Source organism: Acinonyx jubatus, chromosome F2 (assembly GCF_027475565.1).
Source record: "Acinonyx jubatus isolate Ajub_Pintada_27869175 chromosome F2, VMU_Ajub_asm_v1.0, whole genome shotgun sequence".
NCBI classification, from domain to species: Eukaryota; Metazoa; Chordata; class Mammalia; order Carnivora; family Felidae; genus Acinonyx; species Acinonyx jubatus.
The window spans coordinates 53,727,336-53,742,552 of record NC_069394.1 but is presented as its reverse complement, the minus strand read 5'-3'; the positions used below and the strand labels follow the sequence as shown (position 1 = coordinate 53,742,552).

The 15,217-nt window shown below is 41.5% G+C and overlaps 2 pseudogenes; both read left to right on the top strand.

Moving 5' to 3' along the window:
- The first annotated feature begins 2,463 nt into the window (after positions 1-2,463).
- LOC106970866 (60S ribosomal protein L3-like) lies at positions 2,464-4,301 on the top strand (annotated as a pseudogene).
- Positions 4,302-11,564: 7,263 nt separating this feature from the next.
- Positions 11,565-12,008, top strand: LOC106970873 (ATP synthase subunit f, mitochondrial-like; annotated as a pseudogene).
- The last annotated feature ends 3,209 nt before the right edge of the window (positions 12,009-15,217 follow it).

The following is a 15,217-nucleotide window of genomic DNA, read 5'->3' as shown; positions in this document are numbered from 1 at the left end:
TCTTGGCCAAAAGTCCTAAGTGGGCCATTTTATGAAAAGGGAAGCTTGGGTAAAGAGCAGGCTTAGACTCCAAAAACTTTTTTTTGAACATGTTAAGTTTGAGGTGTTTATGAAACACTGAAGTGGAAGAGTCAAGGAGGCAATTGGTTTTGGGGCGTGGAATCAAAAGACAGGTCTGGGTCAGAAATTAAGAATGGGGATGTGTATTCACAGAGACAGCACATGTAAACACCTCCAGCAGTCTTCTCCTGACTTCCAGTCTGGGTTGGAACTTCCCTGTGTCCAGCATTGCACTCTGAACTTCCCCCTCTACTGTGAGGATGATTTCCTCCTTTCCTGACACCATCCCACAGCCAGAAAGTGTCCCCCATTCAACAGTGAGCTAGTTTCATGGTGCCAGTGACTGGTCTCCCAATCTGGTTCTGTGAATGCTATTCACCCAAAAAGAAAGTGGGTATCCAACATTAGCCCACATTCAAGGCAAGAAAAATAAGCTACACCCCTTGAAGGGAGGAGTTTTAAAGAATCTGTGGACGTGTCTTTAAAACCACCGCACTTGACAAAATATTCTTATGCTTTCGTTGGTTTTGAGTTTACACAAGCAATCTCTGAGTGAGTTGAACACTGAAATTTCACTCTCAATTTTTGAGATGACTAGTTATGAACCAAATTCTTAACTCTTCCCAAATTTGACCGCAGGGTTATCTTTGCTTTGAGACCAAACTTGGAATTACAAAAAACTTTATGACTTACAGAATTGTTCTTACTTCTAAACAAGTATACATGAAAGAATACTCAAGATTGATTAATTTCATTATTAGTTTACATTGATAATCAGAATAATACTACCTTTCTGCCACCAGACTTCTAGGAGAAGACAAAAAAGATTAAAAAAAAAAAAAAAGAATGCTTGCCAACTTTGCAAATGCTGAGTTTTAATTGCTAATTTACTTTTGTTAATTTACAATGGGCAGTAAAATGGTTAAGTGCTGTTCTTATCAATATCTGCTCTTTCAAGAAAGTTTGCTGAGAAGTGGAAATACTACCACTAGTCATGAGGTTTTTGTTTGCTCAAGGATTAGTAAGGCAAAGAGAGCCAAAGGCCAGCTCTAGAATCTGTGTGATGTTATATGTTATCCTAATATATCATTAAATGAAGGCTCTGCTAAATCTTTTAAAAAGAAGTTGGTACAAGTCTCTTATTTTTTTTTTTTAATTTTCTTAATGTTTATTTTTGAGAGAGAGACAGAGTACTAGTGGGGGAGGGACAGAGAGAGAAGAAGACACAGAATACAGAGCAGGCTCCAGGCTCTGAGCTTTCAGTACAGAGCTGGACGTGGAGCTCAAACCCATGAACCGTGAGATCACGACCTGAATCGAAGTCGGATGCTGAACCTACTGAGCCACCCAGGGGCCCCTAGAAGTCCCTTATTTAACTTCGTTCTTAAGAAACTATTTTACAATGTCATAAAATCATTTTTTAAAATATTTTTATCAAGGCATTTTTGCCAAAGTACCAATGGAAATACAAGATCATCATTTACATGCTATAAATCAGGTGTTAACTTCCTGTTTTCTTCTGAAAAGAACCATTAAATTTTTTTGCACTCCATTTTCTCTGCCATCATTGAATTTTCCTATATTCAACTACTATTAGTATTTCCTGCTATTTCAGACCTGACCTGAGCTTTTCTCTTCACTAGGTAAAGTGCCAGATTACAGAATACTGTCATGTAGATATATTTTCACTGGTTCAAAAAATGTACTCTGTGAGAGCAGCAAAAAAGAGTAATTCCAGACCCTCATCTGCTTTTGTGTTGAGGGTCCCTGGACCTCTTCCCATTAGATGAGCATTTGCTTCCTGCTGGAATACCTAAAGAGGTGGGAAGTTGGTGCCTCACATGGCAGCCAGTTCCATTTTGGGACACCCATAATAATTTTATATAGAACATTTATTTTTAAATAGACCGATCTACATCCCCTATTATTATTATTATTATTATTATTATTATTATTATTATTTTGAAGGGGACAGAAGGGCAGAGAGCGAGGGAGAGAGAGAGAATCCCAAGTAGGCTCTGCACCGTCAGTGGGGCTCAAACCCACGAACCATGAGATCACAACCTGAGCCGAAATCGAGAGTTGGATGCTCAACAAATTGAGCCATTCTTCTGAGTAGCTGATTCTAACTGATTTCTCATGCTGTGCTGCATGATCTCATTCCTCTTCTCTGACTCAGGTACTTCAACCACTCCACTCTTTTTCTTGTAGAACAGTGTTCTTCCAGCAGTTTCTCATGTGTTAGATTTCCTCAATCCTCTCAACCCAGCAACCTGTATCCTTCAGGCCCGCTCTTTTTCAGTAATGGACTGTCAGGAATCTGTTCCCAGCTCAGAGTTTGGTCACACAGAGCCAGATCTTTCCCTAGCCAGACTACACATAGGTCCAACCCCACGGAATGATACTGCCCTTATCTACACACACTGGGTGGGAGGGAGGCACTAACAGCACAGGACCCAAGGCTTGTTGTGTGGAGGGAATCGTGTGAAGCATTTAGCCCAGAAGCTGATATATAGTAAGCATTTAGTAAATATTAGCCATGTATGTAATTTAAACATCAAATCCTGCTCTGTTGTCAGCGTCTGGTGGTGGAATGTCTCACAGGAACTTCTCTGCTCCCAGGCATGGGTCCTTGGGCTTCCTGCCTTGGAAATGTAGCAGCCAGAACCACTGGGAAGGTGAAGAGCTTCCCCAAGGATGACTCTTCCAAGCCTGGCCACCTCCCTGCCTTCCTGGGATACAAGGCTGTCATGGCTTACATAGTATGAGAGGTCCACAGGCCAAGATCCAAGGTGAACAAAGAAGGATGTTGTGGAGGCTGTGGCCATTGTGGAGACGCCACCCACGGCGGTTGTGGGCAAGATGGACTGTGTGGAGACCCCTGGAGGCCTCTGTGCCTTTAAGACCATCATTGCCATGAGCACATCAGTGATGAATGCAAAAGGTGCTTCTATAAGAACTGGCCTAAGTCTAAGAAAAAGGCCTTCACCAAGTACTGAAAGAAGTGGCAGGAAGATGATGGCAAGAAGCAGCTAGAGAAGGACGTCAACAGCAGGAAGAAGTACTGCCAAGGTGATCTGTGTCATCGCCCACACTCAGATGCACCTGCTTCCTCTACACCAGAAGGCCTGCCTTACGGAGATCCAGGTGAATGGAGGCACTGTGGCCAAGAAGGTGGCCTGGGCCCGTGAGACGCTAGAGCAGCAGATGCCTGTGAACCAAGTGTTTGGGCAGGATAAGATGATCGATGTCATTGGTATCACAAAGGGCAAAGGCTACAAAGAGGTCACCAGCCACTGGCATACCAATGAGCTACCCTGCAAAACCCACGGGAGGCTGTGTAAGGTTGCCCGTATTGGGGCACAGCATCCGACTCAAATGGCCTTCTCTGTGGCTCGGGCTGGGCAGAAAGGTTACCATCACCGCACTGAGATCAACAAGAAGATCTACAAGATTGGCCAGGGCTACCTCACGTAGGATGGCAAGCTCATCAAGAAAAATGCTTCCACCGACTATGATCTGTCTGACAAGAGCATCAACCCTCTGGGTGGCTCTGTCCACTACAGTGAAGTGACCAATGATGTCATCACGCTGAAAGGCTGTGCAGTAGGAACCAAGAAGCCAGTGCTTACTCTCCACGAGTCCTTGTTGGTGCAGACTAAATGGCGGACCTTGGAGAAGACTGACTGTAAATTCATTGACACCACCTCCAAGCTTGGTCATGGCTGATTCCAGACGGCGGTGGAAAATACAGCTTTCATAGGACCACTTAAGAAAGACCAAATTACAAAGGAAGAAAGAGCTTAACGTCAGCAGCTGATTGTGCAGCTGGTGGAATCTCAATAAAAATTATTTTCCAGTGGTGGGGAGGCGGGGGATAGAATCCTCTTTTTTATCAACATACTGTGGGAAAGAACTGTCACCTCCTGCATCCTGAATACCAGAATACTCTGAATGTAGCCCAAATCCAGATTCAGCTCCTTCATTGTACATGGCTCACTCATACTGAGATCATCAAAACTCCTGAGTCTTTTATATACATGCTCCTAGCTGACCACATCTTTCTCATCTGCACTTGAACAGTTTGTTTTGCTGTTGTTACTCTTAGTGTGGTTTTCAAAAATTACTTAATTTTAATATGTTAAGCGCAACCTATGGAAATCATTTTGGATTCTGTGTACTCACTGTACTTTCCAGCTGAATGGAACTCCTGGAAACTCCAGTTGTTGTTTGCATCCCTGCTTCTGAGACTTTACAGGATACAGTGTATTCTTTGCCAAAAAGAATAGCTTCATTCCTCACAGCTCCTTGCCCGGCTGGCCTGGGAGCAGCTGCAAGTTCCCAGTTAGCTTCAGGCTTTGCATGGTGTTCTAGGCTTCCATGAATCCTCTGGTGGTTCCTCTTCCTTATGCAACCCATGTGTGTTTTCTGGTGGGGCCACTTTTCACATATTGTATGCTCAGTAAAACTGTGGGTCATGTCAATGCCAATCAACTCTCATCCTCCAGTTTACTGTATCAGTTACCATGTCCCACCCATCAGGCTCATGGGAGGTGATGGAGTTGCTAGAGAAGATATTTATGAGGTTTATGCAAACCCCCATTCCCTACCTCTAGCATTAAATTTAGACTTCCAAAACACATGCTCACTTTCTCCCTTTTGAGAGGACAAAATACTTACAAGTCAAAATTCTAGTTAATTGGGTTATCTTGGACAAATTTAGGAACTTTTCTGGACACAATAAAATGGGGGGGGGGTGGACTGAGATTACCCAAGTTGCCTAAGGAGCAGAGAATTCTGTAATTCATCTTAGTTCTGTTTCCACTGAAAAATTAGTCTCGTGTTAGGGTCTCTCCAATCCTGTGGGATTATAGTATCAGTATTGTCCAGCTTTATTGTTTGTTCGTAGCTTTGAACCAACAATGCAAAGTGATCCATGATGATCATAATTTCCAACACAAGCCCACAGCAAAAATACCTTGGGTGTCTCAACATTTTCAATTTTCTGGTGTGAAATACTCACTTCCAAAAAATTATTTGCATATAGAAAATTATTGCTTAAATGATATGCAATCTGAGTTCCACACTTAGACATGTATATACTTATTTACTGGAATTCCCCATTGGTTGCCCCATGAAACACCTCACACCTAACATCTTTCCACACAAAATGCCTCCTCCTCCTGAATGGTTTTGGTGAGCAGCACTACCAGAGCATTGGTTGAAGGAGTCAAACCAGATGTCTTCCCTTCCCTTCAGTCCCCCTGCTCATCCTGCCTTTGTCTCTCTACCATTTGGTCATCAAGCACTATTGAAACAAGTTACCCTATATCAGTCAAAACCACCTCCTCTTCCTCTCCTCTGCCACTGCCTGAGTTCATGCCTTTCTCTGTAACCGCCTCCATGCTCACAGTCTTCCTGTCTGTCCTCCACCGTGCTATGCTGCCAATGCAATCAATCAAAACAACAAATCTGGGGGTGCCTGGTGAGCTCAGTTGGTAGAGCATGCAACTCTTGACCTTGAGGTTGTGAGTTTGAGTAACCTTATCCTTTAATTCCAAGCTCATACACTCTTCCTTTGTGAAGCCTTCCTAAGAGACAGTCAGTCTCTGTGTCCCACTCCTTCGTTACAGAGTAAACATCTGCTTCCTCATCTGACCCCCTCTTTTGTTCACAGTGGAAACTGTGGGGGCCTTTTTTTTGTCTTTGTATTTGTAAGATTAGTACAGGACCTGTAACATAGTAGGGCTCAATAAAAGTCTGTTAAATAAAAGAGAAACCAAACAAGAATGCCTAGTAGGACTGACACTAAATAATTAAAATCATTAGCTCTTCTGATCACATGATTTGCAAGGCCTATGACAAAGTTCCAGAGGAAGAAGGCATCACTGGTGTCCCTCATTATGTCATCATTTGCATGCCTGCTTCTAGAAAATACTGTAGAATGGCGTTTGACTAGGGTGGCAGTGCTAAGCCTCTATGATTGGGGCATGGTGACCTGCCAAAGATATCCATCCCATCAACCTTCTTGAGCACTTTATGCATTGTCATTAAGAAGAAAAACAAGCTCTTCTCATTGCAGCAGGTCAAAAGTAATCACCTCTCCCTAGTGATAGGTCCCACTAAAATCTGCTTTGGGGGAACTTGGCTGCACATGGATATTCAAAACACACAAAAGCAATGAAATACATAAATAAATATACATATAAATAATCTCAATCTCAGAGAAAATGTACAAGTACAGCATAAGAAACCTTCTTTCCTTTCCCATTTGAGAATAAGTAAATGGCTGGCATTATGCCCCATTAATCTCCAACACTTCAGCGTGTATTTCCTATCAAGTAAGACATTCTCCTATATAACCACAATATAACCATTAAAATCAGGAAATTAATATTGATACTTTACTATAATACAATTCTCAGGGTCTATTCAAGTTCCATCAATTATTGCAAGCATGCACTTTGTAAGAAAAAGAGGCAGTCTTAAATTCAGATCTTGCAAAACAGACACCACATTTAGTTATCATGTCTCCTTAGTTTTGTTCTATCTGGAACAGTTCTTGGTCTTTCCTTGACTATCCTATCATAAGCATGACCTTTTCAATGTTTACAGGCCATTCATTTTGCATAATGTTCTTCAGTTTGGGTTTGTCTGGTTCATCTTCATGAGTAGGTAGGAATATCACAGAAGTGATGGTGATGTGTTCTCATTTTATCCTATTCAAGTGACATGTGATTTGTATTTGTACCATTACGGTGACATTAACTTCGATCACTTAAGTTCCTATCTGCTTGGCTTCTGCACTGTGAAATTATTTTTTTCCCCTTTGTAATTAATAAATAATTTGTAAGGGGGTTTTGATATTATGCATCACTCCTCATCAAACTATTAACTTAGTCATTACTTTTTTTTAAAGCTAATTTATTTATTTTGAGAGAGAGACAGAGAGTGCAAGTAGGGGAGGAGCAGAGACAGAGGAGAGAACCCCAAGCCCGCCCTGCACTGTCAGTGTGGAGCCCAATGCAGAGCTTGAATTCACAAACCGAAAGACTATGACCTGAGTTGAAGTTGGAGGCTTAACCAACTGAGCCACCCACACACCCTTAATCACTACTTTTTAAATATATGTTTGAACTCATGGTTTTGTACTTTATTCAATGCATTACAAATTTTTTTTAATGTTTTATTTATTTTTGAGGAGGTGGGGAGAGGGGCAGAGAGAGAGGGAGATGCAGAATCCCAAGTAGGCTCCAGGCTCTGAGCTGTCAGCACAGGGCCCGATGCGGGGCTCGAGATCATGTACCATGAGATCATGACCTGAGCCAAAGTCGGACGTTTAACCAACTGAGCCACCCAGGTGCCCCCATTTTAGTCTGCTACTATTATTATTCGTTTTCTTTCTCAAATTGCCCTAGATTTTTCCAGTAAAAGTCCTTATAAGGTGGTCTCTGTGTCCCCATTATTCTTTGAGCACTTCTTTATTCCAGGCTGTACAAGAAGTTCCAGACTCATCTCGTACTTTCTCTACAGCAGTACTGAAGTCAACCAATTCTCCAAGGACCTCTGAAGAGGGACACTTAGAAACCAAGATGTGAATGCTAGATGCATGCAATGCTATTGGGAGTGCCACTGCTCCCAGACCCTCTCAGGGGACAAAGCTAGGAATATACATATTTGAATTTGAGTATCTCGCTCCCTCTCTTTCTCTTTTGTCTGTCTATCGAAAACCATGAGTTCACACCCCAATCTTCAATTCCAGCCCAACACCATTATCCTTAATATTTTCTTACTTGTCAATCAATGTAATGATTCCTCTATAGCTGACACAACTACCTCCATCCCTGTGGATGCCCTCTTCACCACCCGCATGCCAGACAGCTCCTTCACATGGACACACTCTTCACTTGCTTAGGCTCTGACACCCAACCTGGGCCACCAGGAATCTACTAGTGCACCCACATCATTCACTGCCTTGCTCAATCCCACCTACTAGGTTTTGGACCAAATTGAACATGGCTCAATTCCTAGTCTCTGGACTGTGTCTGTGACCTCTTGCTTTCTAGGTATATATCTTAGTATAAACTATGGCTCTAGACTACAGATTTTGTTAGCCTCCTCTCAAGAACATTGGAGCCCTATTCCAGCCTAAGGCTTTAAAAGCTGAAAATCTAATACTTCCCCACTACCTCAGATGGGGGGCCATCCTTATTCTCTGTTACCATATAAGAATCACAGTCCTGGCCTGACCTGCTTAGTAGCAGACCTAGAATGTGTCAGGCCACAGCTTTATCATGCTCACTGCTCTAAGTTTTCTTCTCATTTTGGCCCACAGACATTTAAATCTTGTCTTGGGCACAGTAATATATCCTTACAGATTTCTCTTTTTATACTTTATGTAACATTGCTATGTATTTGAAATACAGAAAACTAGACAAAATCTGGGAAGAGGTAAGAAATGGGAGAGAGTTTCTATATCTTTCAACAGGATGATAATATAGGTAGAAAGGGTCATAAGTTAAAGTGCCAAAATCCTTTTAAGAAGCAGTATGGAGTTTGACTCCTTTGTTGTAATTTTTATTATTAAGACTATGAGTTCTGTGGGAGAGAGTAAGAGGGGTGCTGCTGAGGGGCTCCCTGGGTCTGGCTCTCAGCTTTGAAGGACTATGCTCAGAGCTGATGGGCACTCAGAACCTGCACTAATCCAACTTCAATGCCTTTATTTTGATGCTGACTAAGGTAAAGTTTCAGGTATGTATTGCACTGGTCCCTTTTAATGCCCTGGAAGCAATTTCATATTTGCCATTTTATATTTTTTTTTTCTCAAAAAGAGCCCCCCTAATTCTAAAAATGTTTACAATTCTGGATCTGTCCCTCACAAATTCTGGATCTGTCCCTGTAAGGAACTTACGGTTAAGTCTCAGTGTAAATTTCCAATGAAGGAAGGTAATTTTCTAGAGAGCATATGAGTTAATGGAGGCTGAATTAATCCTCAGAAGGTTCCTAGGTTGCTTTGAGAGCAAGAGAGATGGGTGATCTTGGGGGTAGTTTATGTCGACCATGTAAATTTCAAAGCTATTCTGACCCACGTATGGAGTGTGTCTATAATTCCTGCGTGATCAGTTTTGTATCTCTTGACTATCTCCTTCCAAAAGAATACTTTATTAACTGTGCCTCAAATCTTACTTTTTCTTTCTTTAGGATTCCATATACACCACCTCTTGCCAGTTCTTAATTAACACATTCTTTTTTTGTTAGTGGGTAAAATAATTGATTAGGTAACAGCTTTCAACTCCTCTTCCCTGCTTGCCCCTTGATCAAAATCTGACTGTTCCCTAATGCTTTCAACTTTATATTCACTGATCATCATCTAGGCTGGATTAATTCTATCATCTACTCTACAGATTTGCTGATTCCAGTTTAGTTCTCTGAAGGCCATCTTGTTTCCAGGTTACAGGGTCATCTATTGTCCCCGTGCATTAGGTTTTGAAACTGTAAACACAATTTGAAATTAAAAATAGTTAAATAATTTAAAAATTGGGAAAAAATCCTATAGAAAGTAGACATGTAAACGGTTTCTCCCTTTATTAAAAGCTTTACTGGGGAAAGCTTCTGGAAGGCCTCAAATATAGAAGAGGCACCTACATTACACTACACAGACAGCAAAAGCAGAATATCCACAGATAGGCAGAAGATACACTTTGCACTTTCTCTGGATGAAACATCAAGCGTTGTGGATTAATTCCGTCACAGGCAACCACTGCTTTAGGTACACGGTGCCCACAGCAGTATACCTAAAGCAGTAACAGAAGACTTCTTTCCAAAGAGCTTAAATCTAACTCAAGAGTAAAACATACAAATGCAACATGATTCTGGTTATTTTCAAATTATCAGTAATTGTTAATAATTATTGGAGATAAGCCAAAGAGGTGAAGCCTGAAAGAAATTAATAACAAAAACAACAATGATGGCTGTCATTTATGAGTCCAACTAGGAGATACTACCTGTGGTGGTATTCTTAATATCTACATTTTACAGATGAAGAAACTGAGGTTCAGAGAGGTCTGACCAAGATCACATGGCCAATGGAAAAGGAGAATTATCATTCAAATCATTACTCCACATGGGCAAGTCAAGAGTTTGAGAAGAGTTTGAAAAGCAATCCAGGGGAAATGAGGTGAACAAGGCAGCCAAGGACCACCAGGCTGATTTAGTCAGAGGGCAGATCTAAAGTGGAAGACAGGAGGCAGCAGAAGGGTAAGGGAGGGGGTTAGCTGCCAGCTGAGAAGAGAAGGGGGCTGAGAGGTTCTCAAAAATTTAGCCCTTTGGAGTTGATGTGATAAGCATGCAAGAATCAACCAGGGGGAGTGGTCCTCTTCTCATATAGCATTTTGCAGACCTGGCATCTAAAGACCTGGTGGGAAAAAGAACAGTCCTTGCAACCAGTAGTGTCATTAAAAAAGAGTCTACATTGAAGAATATTTACCCATCATCTAGGATGTGCCTAAATACACAGTAAACAAAGATATCAGCAAAACAGTAACAGTGCAGTGTAAATACTATAAATGCAACAAACAGGGTGACAATAGGGTAACTGGGGTAGGGGAACCAACTTTAGATAGGGAGATATTGGTCAATGTACCTTTTAACCACTCCCTATTCACGCAAATAGGAAACATGAATGAATCTCAGTGACTTTTTCAGAAATACATAAAAAGTGAAAAATACATATGAAATTTACCTCATATATATGTGTGTATTATTAATTAAATATACACATATTTAATTACATGAAACTACAAAGGTGTTGCATATTTTTATAAGAAGTGTTCCTTATTGTAAAACTAGCTATAAGGAATGTGCCCTTGAAAACCATCAAAAAGAATATAAACTGAATTCAAAGTCTATGATTTCATAGGGAAGTTTCCAATTAGAAGGAAATATTTGGAACACATTTTGAAAGACTTAGAGAATAGTGGCATTATAAGGCAACGTTTCCATTTCAAAGTACAAACAGAGTTTGAAATCTGCTGGCTTCACTAGAACATTTTTTTTAATGTTTATTTATTTTGAGAGAGAGAGTGAGAGCAGGGGAGGGGAGGGGCAGAGAGAATCCCAAGCACGGTCCAGGCTGCTAGCAAGGAGCCCAATGGCAGGGCTTGATCTTACAACCGTGAGATCATGACCTGAGCAGAAATCAAGACTCAAAGGCTGAGCGGACTGAGCCACCCAGGTGCCCCTTCACTAGAATATTTGTTAGTGAAAGTTGTGCTGTTAAAGAATAATCCCAGAGGTATCTGAAATTCCTACAAACTCCAGGAAATGCAAGTGCCCTTGGAGCATGCAACCTAAAAGGAGTTGGTTTCCTAAAAGCAAAACACCCTCAGATGTATCCCAGGTGTCCCACGCTTAGAGAGAAAAACATGAAAGGTCACAGATGTGAAAATTACAAATGAATCAACAAGATCCACTCAGTCTTGATAGCAGGCACCCCAGACTCCAAGATGGCATCATCTGTACCTGGGAAGGAGAAGAAGCCCATGGATGTCAAACTAGGAGGGCTGCCGAGCTGGATAATGATGTGGGATTTCACTCCAAAGGTGCTGCTGGAGCATTTCAAAGAGGTTACTACTGGTATTACATCAAGTATGTCAATCTGAAGAAAGGGGTATCGCTGGGATTTCTATGGTGCTGGCAGCTTATGTGCTTTTCAACTACTGTCGTTGCTACAAGGAACTCAAACAGGAGTGGCTAGGCAAGTACCACTGAAGAGGGAGCAGCATGGAGGCACATTCTGCATTCCTGACCATGATCTTTGCCTGGCACTCTTGAATCCTTACATATTCTAATTTAGAGTTAATACCTACTAAAAGATGACTTGTACATGGAAAAAAATCCACTCAGTCTTTCTTTCATTAAAATAATACTAACCCAACAAAAGAAAAGAATTATGGAGCAGAGGTGGCTATACCACAGGGCTACAGGAGTTTAAGCTTTGGGATCTCCTACCCCCCTGCCGCTGCCCCCCAATTTGCAAGACCCCCTTCCAAGATCCTATAAGGGATCTAGCAATGTATTTCTCAAGATGATACGTTTTTGAAAATTTAGAGAAAATTTTTAATTCAATTTCTTTTTTTTAATGTTTTATTTATTTTTTTAATGTTTTAATGTTTGTTTATTTTTGTTTATTTTTTAATTTTTTTTAACATTTATTTATTTTTGAGACAGAGAGAGACAGAGCATGAACGGGGAAGGGGCAGAAAGAGAGGGAGACACAGAATCAGAAGCAGGCTCCAGGCTCTGAGCCATCAGCCCAGAGCCCGACGCGGGGCTCAAACTCACGGACCGCGAGATCGTGACCTGAGCTGAAGTCGGACGCTTAACCAACTGAGCCACCCAGGCGCCCCATGTTTGTTTATTTTTGAGAGAGAGAGACACAGGGTGCAAGTGGGAGAGGGACAGAGAGATGGAGACGCAGAATCCAAAGCAGGCTCCAGGCTCTGAGCTGTCAGCACCGGAGCCTGATGTGGGGCTCAAACTCACAAACAGCGAGATCATGACTTGAGCCAAAGTCGGATGCTTAACCGACTGAGTCACCCAGGCACCCCTCAATTCTATTTCTTACCCTATATTGTATAAACTTTAGGCTCTAGACCCTGGATCCTGCTGACAGAATACCTGCCTTGTACTACACACTACATTCAATGCTGGAGATACAAAGATGAACAAGGCACATCCTTCCTAGGGAGAAGCTTGGTGTAAAACAGAAACAAGAAAAATAATTGCAGTGGGACACCTGCTTGGTTGTGGACTGTACAATGGGAACAGAAGCCCAAGGAATGCTCTTCTGTTGTTGTTATTAGCCTATTCATTAAAAATTTAAGCTTGGATTTCTTTTTTTAAGTGGTGAATGTCCATTCATATGACACTTAAAGTAACACAGGAACTTGGGACAGTCAGGAGAACCGAAAGCACCAAAAGTATTCAGGTAATCCATAAGGTTCACATATAAGAACATACATAAGGAGATAAGAATGGAAAAAGAAGGGCAAGAGTGTGGGGCTTGGAGTTCCAGGTAAGGGACTCTCGCCTCTGTTCCAGATGGGCTTTCAGCAGAATATTACTATAAATAAGCACTGCTTTAGAATGGCAGTTGTGTTGGGGTGCCTGGTGGCTCAGTCGGTTGGGCGGCTGACTTCGGCTCAGGTCATGATCTTGGCGGTCTGTGGGTTTGGGACCCATGTCGAGCTCTGTGCTGGCAGCTCAGAGCCTGGAGCCTGCTTCCGATTCTGTGTTTCCCTCTCTCTGCTCCTCCCCTGCTTGCGCTCTCTCTCCCTCTCTCTCTCTCTCAAATAATAAACATTAAAAAAAAAAATTTAGAATGGCAGTTGTGCATGGAGCTGAGCTGGTTGAATGGAGACGTGCTGGCAGAGCAGTTAAGAAAGTCTGGTCCAGGTAGTAGCAGCAGAATGAAAAGTAAGGGATGGGCTTAATAGACACAGGAGAAGAATCAGAACTTCAAACCTGATTTGGATGTGATGGCGGGAGGCCTAAGAAGGAGCCTCACATTACTCCGAGGCTTGGTGGACAATTAATAAGGTAAAAATTAATGACAACTCAAGAGGAAGACTGTCTGATTTGGGGAGGAAGATGGTAAGTTTGAGCTCAGCTTCATTACTTCTGAGATACTAGTAGGTCAACAAAGTGAAAATGTCTCATTCTTTGCTACTCAGTGTGGTCTGTTGGGCAGCATCACTGGGACCCCCTATGAACTTATTAAATATGCAGTGCTTAAGCCACAGTCCTGCTGAATCTAATCCGTATTGTAAATCTGCACATGTAAAGCCCTGGGATCTGTCTTGGGTCCAAACTGCTCAGGACATCACCAAACTTCCTCTATTCTGGGGGTTAAAACTTCCAGGATTTAGGACCTGTTCTATAGATGTGATTGGTACAAAGGAACCGCAGAAAAAAATAGATTTTTAAAGTTGTGTGGGACCCTTTAAAAACTTCTGCCTATGCAGTATACCAAAGCCAAACAAACACCTGCGGACCATGTGTACAGCTGTCACGGCCAGCTGACTCATCTACCCATCTGCCTGTTGCATCACACATTTTCCTCTGTAATTAAGGGCAGTGATAGTAACATCAAAGAGAAAATAACTTACAGGGATTGTAATGAACTTGTCAAATTGTAAGAATTTGGGTATAGACAATAAGTGAGAATTTGAGTATAATGCCATAATTATAAAATCAGTATCTTATACTCTTCAAAACTCTCCATGTTTATAAATACTGATTTTTCCTTGTTAATCACATAAGTCAATTCTTCAAGTTCACCCTAAGACAGATATCTGTGTGTAAGAAATCACCTCCCAAACTCACCAGAAAAAGCAAACATAACTATGACATTTTCTAATATCCAGTTTTTGCAAATGCACAAAAAAATCCTTTCCTTTTCTTTTTCACTTCTGCTGTCTGAAGAGTATTTATACAATAGTGCAATGCTATCTTTTAAACTTGGAATATGATTTGGCATGCCAGTTGAATGTGTTGGGAATGGGTTTTTAAGGAAAGTTCACTCTAAGTAAAATAATGTGCATAACAGCATGTGTAACCAGTAAAGACCATATCACAATATGCTACTATATTGCAATTAGATATACTCAGACTAGTGACCTAATCACTCAATTATTCTGAACACCAACCATGTGCCAGGAATTTGGCTAGACATTTTACACATATGAACTCTTTATAAGCACCTTAAGATCTCAATTGCACAGAGTTCTTGGATGTTCATATTTTCCTGAAATCTTCAACAAAAGGGAAAAAAAATAAAGGTGACCCTCATTTGGAGAATATGCAAAGGCAATATGTTTACCAACGGTATGAATTTTATTTTTATTATTATTTTTTTAATTTTAGAGAGAGAGTGAGTGAGCAGGGAAGAGGGGCAGAAGAAGGGAGTGAAAGAATCTCAAGCAGGCTCCATGCTCAGCTCAAAGCCCGAAGTGGGGCTTGATCCCACAATCCTGGGGTCATGACCTGCGCTGAAATCAAGACTCAGATGCTCAACTGACTAAGCCACCCAGGCACCCCATGCCAACTGTGTGAATTTTAAAAGAGGGTGTAAATGAAATGTCACTGTTTCATGGGC